This window comes from Canis aureus, chromosome 21 (genome assembly GCF_053574225.1).
Source record: "Canis aureus isolate CA01 chromosome 21, VMU_Caureus_v.1.0, whole genome shotgun sequence".
In the NCBI taxonomy this organism is placed as follows: Eukaryota; Metazoa; Chordata; class Mammalia; order Carnivora; family Canidae; genus Canis; species Canis aureus.
In genome coordinates this window covers 14,247,608-14,270,425 of record NC_135631.1, presented here as the reverse complement: position 1 = coordinate 14,270,425, position 22,818 = coordinate 14,247,608, and the positions used below count along the sequence as shown (strand labels likewise).

At 46.8% G+C, this 22,818-nt stretch overlaps 1 protein-coding gene and 1 long non-coding RNA gene across 2 annotated transcripts in view; both read right to left on the bottom strand.

Annotated features, from left to right (window-relative positions):
• Positions 1–22,818, bottom strand: part of PTPRJ (protein tyrosine phosphatase receptor type J) — a 162,328-nt gene that overhangs the window by 131,819 nt on the left and 7,691 nt on the right. The window lies entirely within an intron of this gene.
• Positions 61–4,153, bottom strand: LOC144292623 (uncharacterized). The gene is made up of 3 exons (XR_013360004.1): positions 2,650–4,153; positions 2,319–2,386; positions 61–1,886 (listed from the first exon to the last, which is right to left on the bottom strand). It is a non-coding gene; the product is annotated as an uncharacterized LOC144292623 (long non-coding RNA).

Sequence of the window (22,818 nt, the reverse complement as noted above, 5' to 3'; positions counted from 1 at the left end):
GAAAAAACAAAAAGCACTTTAAGGATAGAGGTTAACACACTACACGATAGAGCCACTTAGTAGGATGACAGATGATTTTTATTCCAGTGCTGTTTTCCAAGATCTGATTTTTTTAAATCAGAAATAAATCGCGTTCATACATGCAAACACATGCATCTCCCCACCCCAGCCTGGTAGATCCATTATTTCTTGTGCATTCTGTTTCTGTTCCATGTTGTAGAGGAACTAACTGACATTTCCACAGGGCTTTATAGTTTATAAAGTACTTTTAAAACCACAAAAGTTCCCAGGAGTCAATGATGATCCTATGACTTTCTGCTTCCTGGCATCTCTGCCCAGAGCTGTCTCACCCATCCTCAGCCTCGTCCCGCATCCATTCCCCTACAGGCACTCTGCAGCTGGTAGGCCTGGCAGGGCCCTGCAAGGTGCTTCCCAGGTCCATCAGAGCACATCTGCAGACACAGTGCACACAGGCAGGAGTGCAGGAGGCACGCCCCTCACAGAGGAGAAGCACAAGGTCAGTGGCTTGCTTGGAGTGGCCATCACACAGCTGCCGCTCCCCAGCCGGGAGGTGACCCCATGCTCCATAGGCAGAGCTCTGGCAGTGATAAAGCCATCTGGCAAGGAACAGGATCCTAAAAACCAGAGGTGGCCGTTCCTACTAGTTTACGTCTACTCTCCCTGTTTGCAGAATGTCATTCATGTACCACAGACATTTTGATAGCAATGTACAAGCATCTACGGGACTGTATTTCATTTAATCTCTGGAGGCATATCAGCATAGCCCATCTCACAAGTGAGAAATCTGAAGCTCAGAGATGAGTTCTATCACCCAGGGCTCTTATCCCACTAAGTCTCTGATTCTAAGGCCCCTCCAGGGACCACCCAAGCCCAGTCCCTGCCCCAGAGGATTCAGAGTGCCCTTCCACACCGATGTGCATGGAATGCCATTACCCAAAAAGGTCCCAGACTTCTGCCCTTTCCTATATGACTGTGGCAGTAAGTTCAGCTGTAGGGTCAGCTGCCTGGGTTCAAATCCTGACTCTACCGCTTGACAGCTCTGTGACTTTGAGCAAACTACTTAATCTTTTTCAAGCAAATTATTTAATCTTTTCCATCTGTAAGAAGAGGGTATCAGAGTCCCTACTCATCTGCTTATTTCATGCTCTCATTAAGATGATGCATGTAAAGTTGATCCCAGTGACTGGTCCAGAGCCAACGTACCTGTAATGTTTGCCAACTAGCAGCAGCAATGCCATCACTATCATTGTCACCACTAGCACAATGCAGACAGGGCATGGCATACAGGCATGGCATTTAACACCACACACACTCCCTCATTTTCTCAAGCTGGCAGGGCAGGAATTAGGATGCCCCTTTTAAAGATGACGCTACTGAAGCTCAGGGGAGTGACATGCCTACATGCACACAGTTGTGGCCAGGACTCAAGCGTCATGTGGTCCAAATCCTATATCCTGAGCTCCTCCCAGGCCACCTTCTACCCCTACAGCAGGGTGCAGTGAGCTCACACCGGGGCAGTCCAGTCTCATGTTGGGGTACAGGCTTAGGCATCACCCAATGGAGAAAGTCATTCAACCTCAGGATCCTCATCAGTCCCACGGCTCCTCCTTTCCTTCTCTCCCCAAAGCTGCCTTGAGCATAATGAATGGCAAATAGCTGCAAAGAGCATACCCGGCTCATCCTGTGTGTTCCGGCTTAGAATCCTTGGCACCAGAAGCAGGAAGAAGGTGGGCAGCTGGCACCAACAAGGAATCCACAGCCCGCAGCTCGGCTCAAACCACACATGTGACATTCGGGTCAGTTCGAGCCACTCAAGACCTCCAATCCGGCCAACCCAGCTTCCTTCGGAACCCACGAAACGGTGGCTGCAAAAGCAAACAGACCTGTCTGCTGGTAGATCCCAGTCTAGAAAGGCACAGAGTGTGGTGGAAAGGGTGGAGCCTGACTTCCCCCCACCAGGCTAGCTGGGGGATCTTACACAAGTCCTCTTCCCATTATTTTTAAAATATAGTTATACCCAGCTCCGAACACCAAGTATTTACAGGGGCGTGGAATAATGCAAACACCACCAAAGAATAAAATAAACAGTCAAGGGAATCAGGCCAAGAGAAAATACATGCAGGGAAAATAATAAAGCCAGCAGTAAGATCTGCACACAGAAATGCACACTACATTGTTCCTTTCTGCAGAAGTGTCAAGATGGGCCACATGTCAGGCTCTCAGGGGCTTAGTAACCACAGCCAGAGGGAAACATGATCAGCCTGGAGATTCCTGGTGCCCAGAACATGAAAACAAACCTGCTGTTCTGGAGCCATTCATCTTTCTCTGCCTGACCCAGAGCCTCAGAGGAGTTTCTCCATTGGACCTTAGTAAAGGTAACACAACAGAATGGCAACACAGCCTGCAACGTACCCCCCCGCCCCCGCCCAAGACAGACCCAGATGTCTCCTACAGCCCCTCACTGACCAGCTCCTCTTGCAGTTCAAAGGCACAATCCAAAAAGAACAATTCAGCCAAAGTGGGCAAGTTACTTTACCCTCTTAGAGCCAATGACCTCATCTGTAAAATGGTCCATCTATCTGATTACGCTGTGGTGAGGGTTCACCAGGCAAATGTGTGAGAACTCACATGCCTAACACAGAGTAGGTGCTCCACGAACAGCACTTCGTTGTTTCAATGATAACGTAAGTTGCTCCAGGGAAGGACTCTTGGTCTGAACTGGTCATGATGTATCCCAAGTACCTAGAATGGTCACTGGCACATAGTGAGTCTTCAATAAATATTTGCTGAATGAATGAATGAGTTTCCTATGGCAGGTTCTCGAAAACACCGGTCTCATAAGATACTTCCAAAGAGAGAGAGAGAAACAGGAGGTAAGATAAAAATCCACAGTAAATAGGGCTTTTTTATACTCCTCTCTCTCTTAAAGGGTCAGAAGAATATTAAAGTTTCTTAGAAGTCCTTCAGGAAAGATACCTGTTGGATTTGGGTTAGCCCAGAGTTCTCCAAATTTGCTTGACCACAAATCTCTTTTTCTTCTCCCACAGAATAGAAGATAGACCCATACGTGTTCTCACAGCCCTAGTGGGTTCTAAGACAGAGAAGGGGTTGCTCCAGAGATAAGAGTCCCATAACAGTTGGCCTAAACAGCCCCCTATGCCTGGACACAGGGACACTCTGGCTGCCCCTGAACATTCCAGAACTCACTTGCTCAGCTTGACTTCAGCAAGACTAACTCCCAGCCTCCTGGCTTAGGGCCACCTGCCTGCATGCAGAGAAACACCCAAAAGTCAAAGCAAAGATCCCAGAGGCTGTCCTCACCAACACCGCCCCCCTCCACCAGGCAGGACTTCCTCTGAAGAGAGTTTAGTAGAAGGGATCTGGGTATGTGATCAAGTGAGGCCCCAGCATCCCAGAGTCCCTGGGTGGCCACCTGCAGGGTATGTCACATGCTTCTGTTTAGCTCACTGGGTCAAGAGGCCACCTGGCAGCAGTGAGGCCCCCTTGCTGACACCCTCACTGCCCGCTTCCTCAGGTTGGCGCCACCAGCCCAGCTCCCAGAGAGCCAGAAGGGCAGGAGGTTGGGCCATGTGGATGACAGCATCCCGTCCCCCACGTGAACCAGGGCTCCCTTGGGTACACTGCAGGGCTCACCAGGCAGGAAATGATTAACAAGTGTTTACTGAGCACTTCCAGGCAGCAGAGGGCTGCTCCTGGCACCAGCTCCCTGTCACCCCACAGGTCTTGGTCACATCACTCATTTGTGAAGCAGGTGTCAGGCTGACAAGTGCCAAGTACCAGCTCAGGCCTTCAACTAGAACCCTGGCCTTGACCTCAGACCCTGCATGCTATGGACTCCAGGCCCGCTGTCCACACCCGACGTGGGTCTCCACAGCACCAGATCCTCGACCCTCCTAGTTCTAGATGCCTATTCCATGTGTGTGGCGGAAATGAAAGTGGCCTGGAGATGAAAACAAGCCCAAATAGAGTTAAAGATCACTTGTCGTTCACCTTCTGCCCCACAGGGCTCCACATCGTGAATGCAGCCTTACGATGCATCCTCAGCAGCCCCTGTGTGCAGGCCCGGAGTTAGGGGCTGGGGGGCGGGGGGGAGAGCAGGAAGATGGCCCGTCTCCCGAGGCCCCCTCTGGATGTGTCTCTGCCTTCCCAGCTGCCCGTCTGCCCGTGTTGTGCCTGCTGCCAGGAACACCCTCCCTAAGGGCGAGCACTCGCCCCTCCCTTGCCCCATCAGATGGATGGGGCTCCCCGGACACAGGGCCAGGGCCATCACCCCCCAATCCCCTCCCCTGGTGCTCAGCACAGGGCCTAGTGCCCAGCGCGGGGGGGTGGGGGGGGGTGCGCGGCGGGTAAGAGGGTCCCGCCCAAAGGAACCAGGGTGGCCAGCCAGGCCTCCTGACAAGGCCCCCTGGACGCCAACCCTGAAGACGCGGTGCCGGGGCCGCGGTCTGATCAGTGAGCACCACCTAGAGAGGCATGTGGATCCAAAGGGGCAGCAGTGCAAGGCTGCTACCAGTAAAGCACTGGCAAAAGAAGAAATGAGAAGACAGGGGCACTCGCCCCAGAAACACCCACCCTGTTCCCCGAAGCTTCCTTACACCTAGACTCCTGTGATACCCCCCCCCCCAACGCCCCCGGCCAAGGAGCCACCTAAGAGCATAGGAAGCAAAACTGCTATAGCTCTCCGTCCTCAACAGAGCTGACCTGTCTTCCCTACTGCACCCTCCGGTGCCCTTCCCTTCTGCAGGGATTCAAAACAAAAACAAAAACAAAACAAAAAACACTGGAAATCAGTTCATTACTACTTTCCATGCAGAGGAATGAATACCGTGAGCTGTGCAGGCTCACTGATGTAAGTTCAAATCCTTGCATCCTGCCACTCCCTCCTGGTGTGATCTTGGCAGGTCACCAGGGCTCCGTGAGCCTCAGTTTCCACACCGGTAACATGAGAAAGTCCACCAGGGCCTCACCTCAAGACAGTCGCAAGGCCGGATGAAATCAAGTGAGCCAGGGCCCCACGTGGGGTCTAGCACCAGCTGGGGCTCAAGGGGTTCATCCCCTCCCCTCAGCTAGTGACTCTGCAGAGCAGGACCCAAATGGAGGCCACAAGGCCAGTGGACAGAGCCCCAATCTGGAGTCCGACTGCCCAGGTTCTGACCCTGACTCCACTCCTAGCTGTGCGGCCTCAGACAAGATCTCTGGCCTCTGTGCCTCAGTTTCCTCATCTGCAGAAGGAAGGAAGGCTACCCCCACCTCAGAGGGCTCTGAAGGGCTCAGAACAGGGCCAGGGCCTGGCACGTAAGAAGCACCCAACATCCACAGCAGCCACTAGTGCTAACCCCGTATCTGACAGTTATATTGCTCCTCACGGTTACAAAAGACTTTCCGAGCGTTATCTCCCTGGGTCCTCCCACCTCCTCCTGGAGACAGGCGGGGTGGGTGTCAGTGGTGAGTGGCTGGGAGAGCTACACCCAGCCAACAATAGAGATGGGTGTTATCTGACCCCAACAGTGTTTTGTTTGGTTAATTTGAGTCAATATTTTTTTAAAGCAGGAAATTTAACATTAAAAACTATTTCCAGCTTTTCTTGAAAAGAGAATCAGAATAACCAACAACTCTGGGTTCCCGAGGGTGAGAGTCCCGGGTCCAACACAAGTTACGTGGTCTTTGGGCAAGTGACTTAACCCCTTTGCGTTTCAGGTACCTCAACTCCTTAAAAAAAAAAAAAAAAAAAGATTTTATTTTTAAGTAATCTCTACACCCAGTGTGGGACTCAAACCCACAACCCAGAGATTGAGAGTCTCATGCTCTAGCGAATGAACCGTCCAGGTGCCCCCACATACCTCCACTCTTCAATAAGGATTAAAACCCAGAGATAACTCATCAGGTTGTAATGAGGATTTAAGTGAGGTGGTACTTGCAAAACACAAAAAAAAGTTCCTGAACAGTGGTGCACAACACCAAGAACACCCGCAACGTCATTCAATTAATTATACACTTAGAGATGGGTAAATTGTTAAATTTTATGTTACGTAAATATTATTACAATTGAACAAAAAACAAACACACTACTAAACACATTTAAAATTAATGTGCTAATTTTAAAAGGTTGGGGGAGGACACACTTCCCTTCAAACAGGACACGGGCTCTTAGACTGCCAGAAGCCCCACCACTCCCTACTGCCTCGTTAAATGGGTGGCCTGGCACATTCTGTGCCACACCCCTGCTCTAAGAACTCAATGAGAACCCTGCGTGTAAAAGCCCTTGGAACACTCTGGGAAGCATTACCTTCTTTCCTTAAGTCATTCTGCTTAAGATCGCCAGTCTAGAAAGTGGGAAGGCCAACCCAGCCTGCCTTCTACCCCCAAGTCCCACTCTTTTCTTATGTCAGCATAATGCCAGCCTTAGGTATGTCTATTATCACCACACAGACTTGGTCTTGAAGGGTCTCTCTTATAAAGGAGCACACATAGCCCCAAACTACAGAAGGTAGAGGGACTCACCAAGTCTTATAGATTAAATGTCTCACAGCATGGCGAACTCCCATGTGACAATGAATGCTGAAAGTCAGGTGGCATCCATGTGGATCTCCACTATGCCCAGTGGGAACAGGCAGTAGTAACCACCACCACCCTTTTCCCTGCCCACACCCTACAACAATGTTCCCACCCTGCTCACCAAGCCCCACATTGGGCCCACGTCAAGGCCCACCTCTTCAACTCATTCAACAAATATTTACTGAGCACCCATTGGGGACCAGGTCCTGTGACATGGTGTCCTTAGAGAACCTAATCTATTTAGGGAAACAAACACACACACCAGTTCCTTCATCCTGGGTAAGGACACGGTGACAAGAAAGGGCATGGCACACTGGAGGAACTGCCAGAAGCGTGTGGTGGTGAGCTCATATGGGATGTGCATCCAGAATCCAGAAGGCACTGGGAGCTTCGATGGGCTTGAAGCAACAGATAACATGGTCTGGACTGATCACTCAGCCACAGTACAATGAGTCAACTGGGGAGGTCCAAGATGGGAGGCATGAAGCCCTAGCCTTGGTATCTCATTTAACTCTCTCGACAATAAAGATAAGCTCCTAGTCCCATATGACTGATGGGAAGACTGAATTGGCAAAGTCCAGGGACTTGCCCAAGAACACACAGTAATGACGCAGCAGTTTTTTAAACACCACACTGTAATAGCACCTTCACATTTCCCTACAAAACATTTTTTTGAGTCTGAAGTCTGGTTCCTAGTTTTTATTCAATCAGGTTTATGGTTCATGTTATTGTGTAGCTCACGTCTTTAAATGTCGGATATGATTCACATTTTCTCCTATCGTTCAGCACAGTCAGGGCTTAATGATCGTGTAGTAGTCCATGGCTTCAGCAATCTCTCACTGCTTCACAGTGAGCATTTAGAGTGTTTCCAACCAATGGCTTCTTGTTTTTCTTTTAACGACCAGCCCACACCAAGTTCATCTCTCTTCGTTCTCAAGGGGGGAAACTCTGTACCTCAGATATCACCCATCGTGTGACTTATCTTGGATGAGGATGAGTAAGACAGTGACTCTCAACATTGTATCAGCAAGTTTTATTACAGCAGGAACCCTACATTCATAACCCACCTCCCAAACTCAGTCTCCCAGTTTTACCAACCATTAAGTTCATTTGGTTACTGATTTGGTTTCTCTGTTTGATGTAAACACAACAAATGGAAGTGGCAGGTGGGGACCATCTGGCAGCCAACACCTCTGGGTGAGCCAAGCACGTTCACTCTCCCCTTGGATGGCCCAAAACAGTAGATATGCCAGCATGCAACAGACACACATCAGGATTCCACCCCAGAGAACCAATTTCATCTCTATTAAAACAGGTCAAAGATAGATCTGAATCCCCTGTGTGCTCACTGTTGAAACCTTAATGTCCAAAAGATCAGAGTAGTGGAGCCAGGAAGCTGGACTCGCACTATGACTAGCTGTGTGGTCTTGGGCAAGTGGCTTCCCTTCCCTGGACCTCAGTTTCAACATCTGCAAAGTAAAAGGTTTAGATTAAATGATCCTTAAGGATCCTTCTGCTCTGAATGAGGCCCTTGGACCCACCCAATTTTATAAATGAACAGTGACTGTGCTACATGATGCCAACTGCTAAGTACAGCCCCCAAGCAATGGCTGCTGGCTTGAGACAAACAAGCAGCAACACACAAAGAAGAATCTCACAACGATGTCCCCTCATGTCCTTATCAGTCAGGATAAAGGAAAACACATCAGATTGCTCTCTGATGGGGGGGAAGGGGCAGGATTCTGACTTAGCCTAAGAAAAAAAAATCACCTGACTTGCATCCCATAAGCCTCGTTTCTCATAGTAAGATCAAAGTGCTTGTCACACATAAAAAATTTTTTTAATTTTAAAAAACACACCCTAAGTAACTGATTCATAACAACCCAGCAAAATACCAGAGTCAGAACAAGAGCAAGTCATTGCAATGTGAATCCGGAGGGGAGGTTTCTGCCTTTATTTCCTAACTGACAATGACAAGCTTTTCACAAAACTCAGACAAGCTGCAAGTCACTGATAAAGAGGACAGTCGGCCCTGCCACTTGAGCAGAGACAGGCCCAGATAGCAGAGGCCACCCGAGTGACCTCTGGGACCCAGGAAAGCCTCACTGGTTGTAAGGTGATTCCCAGCCAGAATAAGGGAGGGAGGGATGTGCTGGGGGAGGCTGTCGATGCTGTAGGTGGGTCAACACCAGACTCTTCCTGGCAACAAAGGCTCAAATTCAAATAGAGGGAAAAATCAATGATCTCTGGATTATTAGCCTCAGCTCATTAGCCTCTAGGTTGGTGCTTTCACAGGACTCAGAATCCCCAAATGGACAGGGATGTCCTCCCAGACCAGCTGGCTACCACCTCCTGAACTTGCCTGCACCTGCTACGTGTCCCTTCTCACCTCCCGGATCATTAGCTCTGCATTTCTAGCAGGTTCTGGTTCACCCCGCTTCCTCTCTCTCTTTGTCCCTTCCACCTCCCCAATTCATATCACCCTTGAGGGAGGCAGGAGGCTGGGAAAAGAGCCCCAGGTTCCAAGTGAAGAAGATGATGCTCAAAGGAGATAAGATAAACCCAAGGTCACAAAGATCGTGCCAAGAATCCAACCCACTCTGTTAACTCCAAGTTGGGGTTCTTTCTACTGCCATATCTGCATACCAGGCCCACCAATGCTGCCTCTGAAACATCCCCTCTCACCCCCACACTGCACTCATACTGGTGTACATACACACACACACTTCTGTCCAGCTGATGGCCAGTTTCACACACAGCACCGCCCAGCCTCCCCTCCCAGCGAGGCCACTGCAGTCACCTGGGTCTCCCAGGAGCAGGTGGTATGCTGACCTGCTAAAAGCTGGACAGAGCTGGGATCTCCCATTTCCTGGTTGTGCAACTTACTTAATTTCACTGAACCTGAATATCCTCACCCGTTAAAAAAAAAGGAAATAACAACAGACCCTGCCTCATAGGGTTATTTGAAAGAAATGAAGCATGGAAAGCGTGCCCTGGACTGGCCTAATGAGAGCAGATGCACAAACAGGCCTCCCCACAGCTCCCATTATAGCTCAAAGGCTCCAAATACTGCTCCCCAATTCAAAATCCTCCCCAGATGAAAACATACGGCCATATAAAACCTGGACACAAAAATTCACAGAAGCAGTATTGATAACAGCCAAAAATTGGAGTTAACTCAAATATCCATCCACTCATGAAAGGAGAAGTAAAACATGATCTATCCCTATGGTGGAATATTATTTGGCCATAAAAAGGAATAGTGTTGCTATATGGTCTAAGAAGGATGGACCTTGAAAACATTATGCTGCATGAAATAAGCCAGATATGGGAGGGTCAATATTGTATAATTCCACTTATCTGAAAAAAGTAGAAGATTCTTAGAGAAAGTAAATTGGTGGTTGCCAGGAGTGGGGGAGAGGTGTGTCCAGAACAACTGCTAATGTGTGTGGGGTCTCTTTTTGGGGTGATGAAAATCTTCTGGAACTAGACAGGGGTGATGGTTACATGCCTCTAACTATATGAAAAACAACTGAATTGTACATTTTAAGAGTGAATTTTGCGGTACGTGAATTATATCTCAACAAAGCTGTTATTTTTTAAACTGCCATTAAAAAAAACCATAACAAAACAATAAAATGATGAATATTTAAAATCTGAAAAGAATATCCTCCTCCAGTGCCTCATTCTCTACAAGACAGAGTCTCAATCACACAAGTCACCTGAGACCTCCAAGCCCAGCCCCAGCCCAGCTTGGAGCAAACTCTCAATTTGTCACTTGTAACACACTCCCCCACCACTATATACAGGGTGACAGGGTGTCACCGCAGGCCTGAGGTCTCGACATTCACCCCCACACAGCCACTGAAGTCACTCGTGTGGCCTTCCTTACTCCTGTCTCAACTCCTGGCTGTGCCCTTGAGGCCAGCAACATGTGTGACTTACAACAGCGTCCAGCCAGCCTACCTTATCTCTCCCACAAAATCAGACCCTCCTAAAGGATCTGGACTATTTTGCGCCCCCTCTAGCCCCGCCCCCCAGGCCATTGTCCCATCACTATCAACTGCAGGATCCCCAAGACCTCCTGTGTGCTAAATCCTCGATAACACGATGATCCTGATCCTGACCTCAGCTCTCCTTGATAGGCACTATCAGACTGACTTACAGGTGGAGGAAACATGTGGCAGGTAACGGAGGAGAGGTAGGGAGGAGACTGATCAAGGTCATGGTGCAAGGGGCAAAGCTGGGATTTGACGTTAGCGGTCTTCCCACATGTTTGAGATGTGCTCGGGAAGGGGCTAGATATCTAGTAGGTATTCCATAATTTTCATTCTACAAATGTCAATCTAACCACCACGTAATTTGAGTTTAAAGCTACCTATGGGAGAGCAGACACCTCGAAAATTAGCTCTAAAAATGAAATAAATAGGGGCACCTGAGTAGCTCAGTTGGTTAAGCATCTGACTCTTGATCTCAGCCCAGGTCTTGATCTCAGGGTTCTGAGTTCTAGCCACACACTGGGCTCCACGTTGAGTGGAGAGCCCACTTAGAAAAAAAAGAAAGAAAAAAAAATATACCTGATTGATTTTACAGTAAAGTAAGTAAGAATACACAATTCAGCCCAGCTACTCAGAGTTTTTCTAGGTACCAATAAGCAAGTGCAGACCATAGTACAAAGCACAGTGACTTGACGTTTTCCCTCACCATTAAAAAAAAAAAAAAAAAAAAATATTAATGAATTTTTTTTTAAGATCACACAAAACAGGTTTTTTTTTTTTTTAAGATTTTATTTATTTATTCATGAGAGACACAGAGAGAGAGAGCGAGGCAGAGACACAGGCAGAGGGAGAAGCAGGCTCCATGCAGGGAGCCCGACATGGGACTTGATCCCAGGACTCCAGGATCAGAGCCCGAGCTGAAGGCAGACACTAAACTGCCAAGCCACCCAGGCCACCCTGCAAAACAGGTTTTATGTGAGTCACACACAGTCAAAAAGCAGTGCCAGGCAGCCACTCCACAGCCCCGTTGGCATGTCTGCAAATGCAAATATCAAATTTTAAATCTGTTTTTAAAAACTGATAATACCCAGTGCCAGTGTGGGCACAATGAAACAGGCAAGCTCATACATTCTCATGGCAGTGTGAGGAACAGGCTCCTTTTGGAAAGTCATTTGGCGAATGGCGTCAAAGATTACAAAGATGCCTGGGAATTAATCTAGAGAAATAATTTCCGTTTCATAAAAAAAAGCTATATGCATGAAAAGATTCATCCCTGCACTACTTGTAATAGTGAAAAATTGGTTTCTGCTTGAACATCTAAATAGGAAAAGGGTAAGTGGATTACAGCACATCCACTCCATGCAGCATCCTGCGGCTACTCAAAATTATATTCATATCATCCGTGTATCACCGTGGAAAAAAACGGTTTAGCTGTTTGGCATTAAAGGATCTGAAACAGTCCCTGCTCTGTGATCACAATTAATTTAGATAACAAGCCACCTGGCATAAATCATAGCTGTAACTACTTTAAAATTACAGTTCTGTGATGAGGGGGGATATGTGGCTTTTTCCTCCCTTTCTCCAGCTCCTAAATTCCTTTTAATCTTGTTATACCACTCTTATATAATTAAGAAAAAAATTTAAAAAATAAAAACAAACGCATTTCGAAACTGCTTCATCTCGCAACAATACTGAGGCCTGCCTGTTCCCAAAAAAAGCAGCCACTGGAACTATAGTGTTGTCCACTCACTCTTCTGTTTATCCAAACAGGGCATTTCCAGCCAGAAAATGCCTCAGCAAGGTGACACCCAACCCAGGCCTGTCCCAGTCACAGATCTACACCTCCAATTTAAGGATCACAGGCCAGCAAAGCCCTCTGCCCCCTCCTCACCACAGGTAACCAGGCACAGAAAATGAAGGGTTGATGAGCTGAGGCACCAGGACCAAGAATTATTGTTTTCACTGTGTTACTAAACGTGGCACTTGCTAGGTATTTGAGGCAGAAATGTTGTAAATGGGAAAATGCACTTGTTCACCCACACCCTGTGAATGCCAGGGCCCAACACACCGTGCACACCTCTCGGGGCCTGCAAAATGTACACCCTGAGGTCCCATCAACAGAAACTGTGTCTGGAAGTGAGCACCTCCAGCACACAGGAAATGGGTACTTTTGTCACCAACTTGAAAACAAAATGATAAGTTAAATGTCATTGTAGGAGTAAAGACCAAGGGGGAGGGGTAACTAATGTTTCCTGAGCATCTCTGCACCACCACCTGTTCTGGGGCCACTAGGGCACGATTTCATAAATTCCTAACAGCCTGATTCTGGAACCAACTTGCCAAAACTTGAACCTGGCTCCTTGATTCATTAGCTATGTGACCTCAGGCTGGATGCTTAACCTTTCTGAACCTCATTTTTGTCTCCTATAAAATAAAAAAGAAAAGAGAACCACTTCATCAGGTGGTTCGGAGGACTCACTCAGTGGAAACACATAAAGCACTTAGCACATGAGAAGCATTCAGTCTCTGCTAATCATCAGTATCACGATTCCATTTTGCAGACAAGAAAAACCAGGCCTTGGGGCCCCTGGGTGGCTCAGTGGTTGAGAGTCTGCCTTTGGCTCAGGTCATGATCCCCAGGTTCTAGGATTGAGTCCCACACTGGGCTCCCCCCAGGAGCCTGCTTCTCCCTCTGCCTATGTCTCTGCCTCTCTCTGTATGTCTCTCATAAATAAGTAAATAAAATATTTTAAAAGAAAGAAAGAAAGAAAGAAAGAAAGAAAGAAAGAAAGAAAGAAAGAAAGAAAGAAAGAAAGAAAGAAAAAGAAAGAGGAAAAAGGAAAAAGGAAAAGGAAAAAAAACTGGGCCTCAGAGAGATTCAGAAAATTCCCAATATCACATAGCTAGTAAGAGGCAGTGCTGGGACTTAAACACAAGTCCAAAGGACTTCAAAATCTGTGTTCTTTTGGGCGAACCTGGCTGGCTCAGTCAGTAGAGCATGCAACTGGCAATCTTGGGGTCCTGAGTTCAAGCCCTACACTGGGCATAGAGATAACTTAAAAAAAATCTGTACATCTATATTCTTTTCACTAGGGTTTTCCAAGGATTACTATGATTTTCACACACACACACACACACACACACACACATTGGGCTATCATGGCAAAAGATAAAAAGATTATAACTGGAAATATAGAACTAGAAGGTAATAAACCTGAATTCTGTAGTTGTAACTTGGGGAAAATACTAGCTTTGGGTCAGGGTCACTCTTTCAATCCAAGCCTTCAACAAACATCTTTGTGAGACAGGCTCTAGTCCAAGTATGAAGGACAGAGCAGAGAACCACACAGACAGGTCCTCACCTCCTGAAGTTCAGATTCCAGGGCAGGGAGCAAATAGAACAGTGAAATAATGAGTTTCGGGCAGCAATAAGGACAGAGGAAACAAGGTAGGATCCTGGAAGAGAGAGGTCTGAGCCAGGACCAGAGGAACAGCCAGAAGGATGTGGGGACAGCCACACCAAGTGCCTGTGAGGGAGCCCACAGGGCAGGTCCCATGTCCACAGCATGACGGTGACAGGAGTGGGGCAAGAGGAGGATAAGATGGGGTGGGTGGATGAGATGAGGTCAGAGGGGAGGGAGGGGTCTGCTCACAACCAGAGCTGAGGTTCAAGGCCTTGCTGGCTACCACCTGGGTTGGTAAGTGTGACACGAAACCACAGAGGGCTTCAAGCAGTGGAATAACGTGACTTTGTGGGACAAGAAGAGTCTTGGTGTGAAAGTTAAAGAGCCTCAAAAGGGGCTGGTGCTTCATAAAGGGTCCTTCTCTCTGGGTTTCCCTGTCCTTGTGCTGCCAATCCTCCATAACTCCAGATAATCGTGCCTCTTCTGGGCCTGTTTCCAAACAAAAAAAAAAAACAAAGCAAAAAAAAAAAAAAAAAAGGTCTCAGGAGTTCTCAGTCCAGGCTACACATTAACATCATGTAAGGAATTTGAGAAGAAAAACAATAATGAACAATGCTGGGGATACTCAAATCCCACTACTCAAGAGTGCGGACCTCCAATCAATATTTCCTAAAAGCTCCCCAGGTGGAGCCATGGTTGGGAAGGGCCCACTTAGAGGGGCTTCTAAGGCCTTCTTCCCCCTCCCCTCAGGGGTGTAGGTGCTGACCAGGAGAAGTGCCCAAAGACACAATGTGTTGCCTTTTGGGCATAGCAAGTTCCTGCTCACCAAGGACAACCAAGCAAAACTCAATTTCCCAGAGATGAATTTCAAGAATCGGACACCCTTAAAAGATCTTTCCCAAAAGAGATTTTTGTGGTTTTATGACTCTCGAAGTGACCCTCCAGTGAGCCAGTCTTAAGCATGTACACCACCCCTCGCCTTTCTCCAGGCCAGGGCAGACATTGCCAGTTGATCCCAGCACCCTCTCCTGCTGAGCAAGGCCATCTCCTGTGGTTGGACACTCCCTTCTATGCAGGACCCCAAGCAGCCACTCTCAACAAACTGGAACCCATTTGTCCTCCCTGGCCTAATGTCCCAGAGGTCCTTTCTCACTCTGGCATTTCTTGGAGGCAACGATCCTTTTTATCTTCTTACCGGTAATGATTAACTACCAAGTTGCATGGCCATGAGCTCAGCTGGTTGGAGGCCAGACTGTGAGATCACACGTTCCATCCCTGAGGGCAGGTTTTGCTTTACTTCCTGACTCTCAGACTCTTTGTCCTGCTCAGGTGACATCCGCCCCAGGCAGCTGCACCCCCAAACATTTTCCGGCCCTATAGACCACAGGACAGATCAGGGTAAGCCAGTGTTGTTCCGGAAAAAAATCATCAAAGCAGGTGTCCTGTGCTATCAGGGATAGCTGCCCCCGTATAGGACACTCTCTGTATGCCAGGCACCATGCTGGGGGGCTCCCCATACTTTTTTTTGTGGAATCTTGATCACAAATCCCTGAGGTGTTTATTTTCTCCATTTGGCACATGAGAAAATTCAGGCCTTTGAAAGCAATATGTTGCTGTTGATCCCAAAGCAACAGAAGCAAGATCATGGAGCAGCTGCATCCCTAGCTCTGGGCAAGTCCCTTTGTAACCTCCTCTCTAGAACAGACACAATCACCGGTCACCGTGAGGGTGAAATGAGGGCCCGGCACACAGTGCATGACAGCGCAGTGCACATCTCAGAATAACTGGCTGGAATCTGGGTAAAAGAAAATGGAGCCCCAGGCAACAGTGTGTCCAGACCAGGTCTGACCAACACAGAGTTGGGAGGACTTTACTGGCTTCCCAAAGTGATGTTTTCCCCAAAAAGTTGTGTGCATGTCGCATTTCCTGAAAGCCAACCCTCCTCGCAGCTGACCGGCCAGCATGACTGCAGAAGTTTAAGTGGGTTTCTCCTCCTGCCTCATTCCTGCGGGTCTCTCTGGCTCTGGCTCGGACAGCATTATCTCTAGGTTTATGCCCTGGGGCCTCTAAACACTCTAAAAGCTGCAAATTGCTCCAGGGAGCTGGCAGGAGGGGGAACTTGGCAGTGAATCTCTTTGTAATGGGATCTCCCTTTGACTGGGTCTATCTCTTGTGTGGAACTTGGCACATTTGAGCCTTTCCCTCAACCTCACATCCCCAGCAGCACGCATACCATATTCACACTGGCTTCCTTTCTCACCCTGGAGAGGATGGGAGTAATGTCTATTATCCCCATTTTGCAGAGAGGAAACTGAGGCTGAGGACACAGGGAGAAATGGTGCATTGGAATCAACACCCAAGTGCCGAGACTCCTTGCACAGTGCTCACTCTCCCACAGTATCCCTAAAAAGTACTCCCCGAACAAGCAGGGAATCAGATGTGAATCGCCTTTTGAGACCTGGCCATTTGGCACATCTAGAAAAGCTCTGGTTAGTTCATCCCTACCGTCTCACTGGAAGAGGAAGTCAGTTACCAACAGGATCGCATGGAATTGGAAGGACAGCCAGTCCCTGCTGCTGAGACCACCAGGCACAGGCAACCTGTACCTTTACTTCAACACAGGCATTGCCCAAAGCAGCGGTTCTCAACCAGGACACATTCACCCTCATGAGACAGTTGGCGATACCTGGAGAAAATTTTCACTACTACAAGTGTGTGTGTTGGGAGAAGGGGTGCATCTAGCAGAGGCAGTGATGCCACTAAACATCCTACAGTGCCCAGGACAGTCCCCAAAACAATGAATTAAGGGGCCCCAAGCACCAATAGTGCTGACATAGAAAACCCTATTCTGAAGGCAAAGAAGTCCCCACTCACCCCAACCACACTATTAGACAAGTTACAAAGCCAAAATGCCAGATTCCAGGAGAGAGCAGAGGCTAAGTGCTGCATGCACAGCTTCCAAAAGAAATCAAGACTGGTGGCAAAGTTCATGGTCAGAAAGAGGCTGAGGGGCTGAGTCTTACCCCCTACCCCAGTACATCTATGTTCCTCTTCCTCTTCTTCAATTGATTTACACTTGTGCTGAATAATTCTTTGTGATACAAACTTTATGTACTTCCTATAACAACCCTAGAGCTAAGTCATATCATCATATTTTATAGTCAAGAAAACTGAGGCACAGAAAGGTTCTAACAGGGTCAAAGTGAAATAAGGAATTCCCCACCAGGCATCTGGCTCCAAAGCCCTAGGTTTTAACCACTGCACGATACTGCCACTCAGTCCCACGAACAAGTCCAGAGTAAGACTATCAACAAAGGTGACTTCATGCTGTCTGATATCCACTATCATAGGAACAGATTCCCAGTAGCCAGATACCAGGAAGCCAAACCAGAGGTTATCACTGCTTTCATAGACCATAGAAGCCCAGGTCTGTGAGCTATGAAAATAATTTCAGTATCGAGTCTAAACTCTAATGAGAATGCAAGACCAGAAAACAAAGGAAGAGGAGGTTTTGGGGAGAGTGGTTTGCAAGATGAGATGAGTGTGAGACACAGGTTGAGGCATGAAGTCAGATAAGTATCTGATGGTGAGGCCAAGCTATATTATGTAGCAGGTGTATAGCAATGGAAGAGAGATGAACTAGGCTGGTGAGTGCTAGAGATGAAAGATGTGGTTAGTGCTTAGAAAAGAATTCCTGGTGGGATGGCCTCACCAGCAGGGAGAAATGGCAAGCAAGACCATTATTCTCCTCCAGGGAAGTCTGGCTTTGGTTGGTTGTATAGGATATCTCCCTCTCTCCTTCTCTTGCGCGCTCTCTCTCTCTCTGTCTCTCGATCTCCAGCTCTACCTTAACTAACATCATTCTCTTCTAGAGAGTTATGATTCAGAGTATAGGAGAGCATCTTCAGACAGGCCAACATGTCTTAAGGAAGAGCTCTCACGCCTACATCCCCTATAACTCCTCTTCATGCAGTGGGATTTGGTGCCCACTTTAGATAATACTCCCAGGCATCAAGGCTCACAAAAGTTGAACACCTTCAGAGAAGGTCTCCTCAAACCTCAGGAACATGGGAACTGCTGCCCCAAAGTCAGGAGATGGTGTTAATAAAGAGGGTTAAATTGGGGGTAGACTAAGTGCTACAAACTGGACTGGGTGCCTTATACACCTTCCCTCGCTGAACACTAATAACTCATGGCCTGGCAATCATTACCGCTTTCCAAATGACACAACAGATTCCAAGAAGCTTAAGGACCCAGACAGCAGGGTCACATGGTGCAGGAAAAGAGTGTGGATTTGGATCAATGCCTCTGCTGATACCAAAGGCCATGCTCCTCTTCTTACAGGATGCTCTGAGGTCACATCATCCACGCCCAAGTTCAAGCTCTATGAAACTTTAACTCATCCACACAGGAAGACCAAGACTCCAAAGATACCATGATATCATTCATTTGATTGGGGCCAAAGCCACAAAGTTTCAGGAAGTCTTTATCACATATGGTTCCAGAATCTAAAATCCATACCAAAGATATTCTTATCTTTCGTGGCTTTGGGAAGTAATTTACTTCTGCTATGTCATAACTCTGGGCAGCACCCATCCCACAGAAGATGGCCCTCCTACATTGAAAACAGCCCTCAAGTCCAACTGTCCTTCCAGGAGACTCAAACATGCCCCAACGCATGTAGGCAATCCTGTCTGGCTCCACTCTTGTGCCCTCAAAGAAGCCCACAACCAGCTGGTTGAGGTATATGGCCATAGACCAGATTACAATTCTCTGGGCCTCAGTTTCCTTCCCTGTACCTACATCATAGGATTACACAAGTTAATACATAAAAAAGCACTGTCGATACTTCATAATCAATATTCAATCTATGGTACCTATTGTTATTTCTACAATCTCGATTTATCTGAAGATTATCATCAGGGATGTGTTCAGAGACTGAATCACAGAGTCATTTGAATAGTGTTCATAGTGCAGAAAAATGTCAAAAACAAACTAGAAGATTAATCACAGGAGAAACAAGATAAGGGACAGTATAGCACAGTAGAATACAACAGCTAAAAGGTAGCCAAGAAAAGAACATCTACTGGCAAGGGAAAATGTTTGCAACATATTATCACTACTCCACATACTGCCACAAACTGCCCCCAAGTATAGACAGGAGAGTGAACTCACATCCCCAGAAACTGGAGATTTCTTTGTGGTCTCCTGTATTTGCTGAAAACATTCTGGATGCAAATTTGGTATCTAATCTATAGTATGTCCATATTTGTTTGTTTCCAAAGAATATTTCAAAATACTTCCCACTTGGTAACAGTGGCTCTCCAGGAAAAAGCCTCATGTTCACACTGCAGCTTTCTGAGGTACCCCCAGGGATACATTTGCCCCCCACCCCCAATTGTAATACACACACACACACACACGAAAAATGTAAGTTACAAAATGTGTGTAGCAGGTAATCCTATTTTAAGATGGATGGATGGATGGATGGATGGATGAGAAGTAAAGAAGGGAGGGAGAGGGAAGAAGGAAGAAAGAAGGAAGGAAGGAAGGAAGGAAGGAAGGAAGGAAGGAAGGAAGGAAGGAAGGAAGGAAGGAAGGAAGGAAATAATACATAAATAAGAAAAATCATGATCAAAATAGTTTAGGGGAGTGGAGACTACAGGTAATTTTGCTTTCTTCTTTATCTATGTTTCTCTGTTTCTCTCTCTCTCTCTTTTATTATTAAAAAAAAAAAAAAAAAAAGCCTAAACTGACTCACACAGGAATTAAATCAACCAACTCTGGATCAGAATCCTCCAGCCAACTGGGGTCTAAGGGCCCCCAAAGGATAAGCATGAGTCCCCTGCCAATCGGTATGAGTAGAGCGAGGGTATCACAACCTGGAGGTAAAAATTCTGGGCTGTGAGGCCAGGCAGGGCCAAGGGTGAGTCCCTCACTCCTCATCAGATGGCTGATCCCTCAGAACCTCAGACCCCCTGAGATCTGCTCCCAAGTTCTCAGAGTACAGGACAGGGTAGGCAGGAAGCATTTGCTCTAACCCATTAACCAAAGAACACAAACCATAGCCAATAGCTTGTTCTACAGAGCTGTTCTTCAGATGTGGCCCCTCTGAAGTTTCCAGAAGGGCAGCTACTTAAGAGCAGGCCTCCTCAGCTTTCAGCGGACCCGCTCCCTTCCTAGGGATCTCCCTGAAACCTGGTCCCTCCTGCACCAGCCACTGTGAGAGTGTTCAGCTACACACGGGGGCACTTACAGTGCATAATTGGGGACTTTACACTGCTTTTCCACTGTCTCTGAAAACAAAAGCCACCTCTACCCCTCCCCCACATCTTCCGCCACTCAATTGCCTATAATAGCAGCTTCCAGGTTTTTTGACAATGCCTAAAGCCACAATAAGAAATTAGTTTTCTGTGCACTTCAGCACACATATGCACAAAGTGTATGTAACTGAAACAAATTTCATGCTGCAACACTGACCCTTTCTACATGCAGTAAACCCTGAAAATTTCTGGTCTGTCATTTTTTTAACACAGCTCATAACACTAAATTGGTTTTATGGCCCAGGGTTTTAAACAGACCACTTTCCAGCAGATATATCTATGTTTTGGTTTGCCAAACTTCGCACGTGCTCTGGATCATATTAGGTGGAACCGTGTATGAGTGCCAATATTCAAAGGACCAGTATTTCATGTGGTTTGACCTAAAAGTATGTATGAGTCACATGACAGGACTCACCTGCCCAATGTGCCTCTTGTACTCTGATTCTAAATTCAATTACTTTTTACAATGAGGCTACGCTATGTGCAAAAAACAGGTGATGCCTGAATTGGACAAGTCACTTAGAGACAGATGGAGCCAAATCTGAAGTGGGAATGACAATGACAAATTCATAGGAATGTTGTGAGCTCATATATGCTGAAGGGCTTTACAGCTTATAAGGTAAACAAGATTTTTAAAATCTTTTGAAGTGCTAATTTATGCCAGTACCCCCAGACAAATAAGAGGATAAGACAACAGCCAGCATCTTTTGAAGGTTTATTTCATGCTAAGAACTTGTTGTGTGGATGCATTTAGTCCATATTTTTGTTGTCCCCATTTTCCAGATGAGAACAAGTGAAGCTCAGAGCATTAGAACTGTTAGAGGAGTCAGGTCTGCCTGGCTCCAAGCCAGTGCTCAAAGCTCTGAGCAGCAGGTTCCCTCCACACCCACAACCACCTCCCCGCAGCGATCCCCATCTCTGGGCTTGGGAAAAGGACCACCAGCATGGGCCACTGTCAGTGGGGAACGAAGAATCCCCGTGACACAGGACATGAAAAGAAGGTAACCCTTTGGTCAGGAGCCGGAAACGCAGGATCACCTTGCTGCCATAGAAACGAGTGGCATGGTGGGGACAGATTCCCTTGGTTTCCCATCTCCTGCAATTAGAACGAAGGTTTATGTCTTTCCTTTCAGTGGGTGGCATTAAATTACTCCTCTTGGCCCTACAGAAAATGCACCCAGAGACAGAAGGCAGCCACAGTCAGAGCTGGCCAAGTCACAAAATAAAGAGAAATACTCAAGTCAATGCAAGGAGAACTCTGTTTTTTAAGAGACATAGTAGATATTCCTATACTCTTTTGGGGCCAAGACCACATTGGCCACTCTTTAGTCAGAGCTCATAGTCATTTAACCTATATTAACTCAATTATATTTGCTGTCCAACAAGAAATGTAATTTTTTTAAGATTTATTTATTTGAGAGAGAAACCGTGTAAGCAGAGAAGGGGCAGAGGGAGAGGGAGAGAGAGAATCTCAAGCAGACTCCCAGTTGAGAGTGGAGCCCGACACAGGGCTTGATCTCACAACCCTGAGAACATGACCTGAGCTGAAACCAAGAGTCAGACACTTAACCGAATGAGCCACCCAAGCGTCCCAAGATATGTAACTGAAATTGTGCCATCAGGGAAGCCTACACCGTTCCATATTATACATTTTAATACATATATATGTATATGTGTATATGTACACATTCTATTGTGGATTTAACCTCTTAAATCCAATTTAAAAGATTCTGCAGCACAATTTTTGACAAATAATAATTATAGCCTTGTGCCCTAACTTTAAAATCTAACTCTTGAGTAAATGGAATATTTTATTAAATATTGTCCTTATATTTCTGTATCTACTTACAAGGAACTTTAACATAATGAAATCTCAACTTATCCCACTACCCTGTGTGAGAAGTACTACTATTATTATTAGGATTTTAGAAATGTAAACACTAAGGATCAGAAAGGTTAAGGCACCTGCCCAAGATCACAGCTAGCTAGGTGGGAGAGCCAGGGTTCCAACTAGGCAGTCTGGTTCCAAACTGTATACTCTCCCCACCATCCAGGGATCTTACTTATCTCTGAATCCCTAAAGAACAGGGCCACATCTAAAATAGTTAGAAAAGCGGATCCCTGGATGGCTCAGCGGTTGAGCATCTGCCTTTGGCCCAGGGCGTGATCCTGGGGTCCCAGGATCGAGTCCTGCATTGGGCTCCCTGCAGGGAGCCTGCTTCTCCCTCTGCCTGTGTCTCTGCCTCTGTGTCTCTCATGAATAAATAAATTAAATATTTTAAATAAATAAATAAATAAATAAATAAATAAATAAATAAATAAATAAATAAGAAAATATACATATTTCTAACACAAATGAGAGCCAAGGGACTAACTTCTTTAATTTCCAAAGAGGTTAGACAAAAAAAAAAAAAGAAAGAAAGAAAGAGGGGATCCCTGGGTGGCGCAGCGGTTTGGCGCCTGCCTTTGGCCCAGGGCGCGATCCTGGAGACCCGG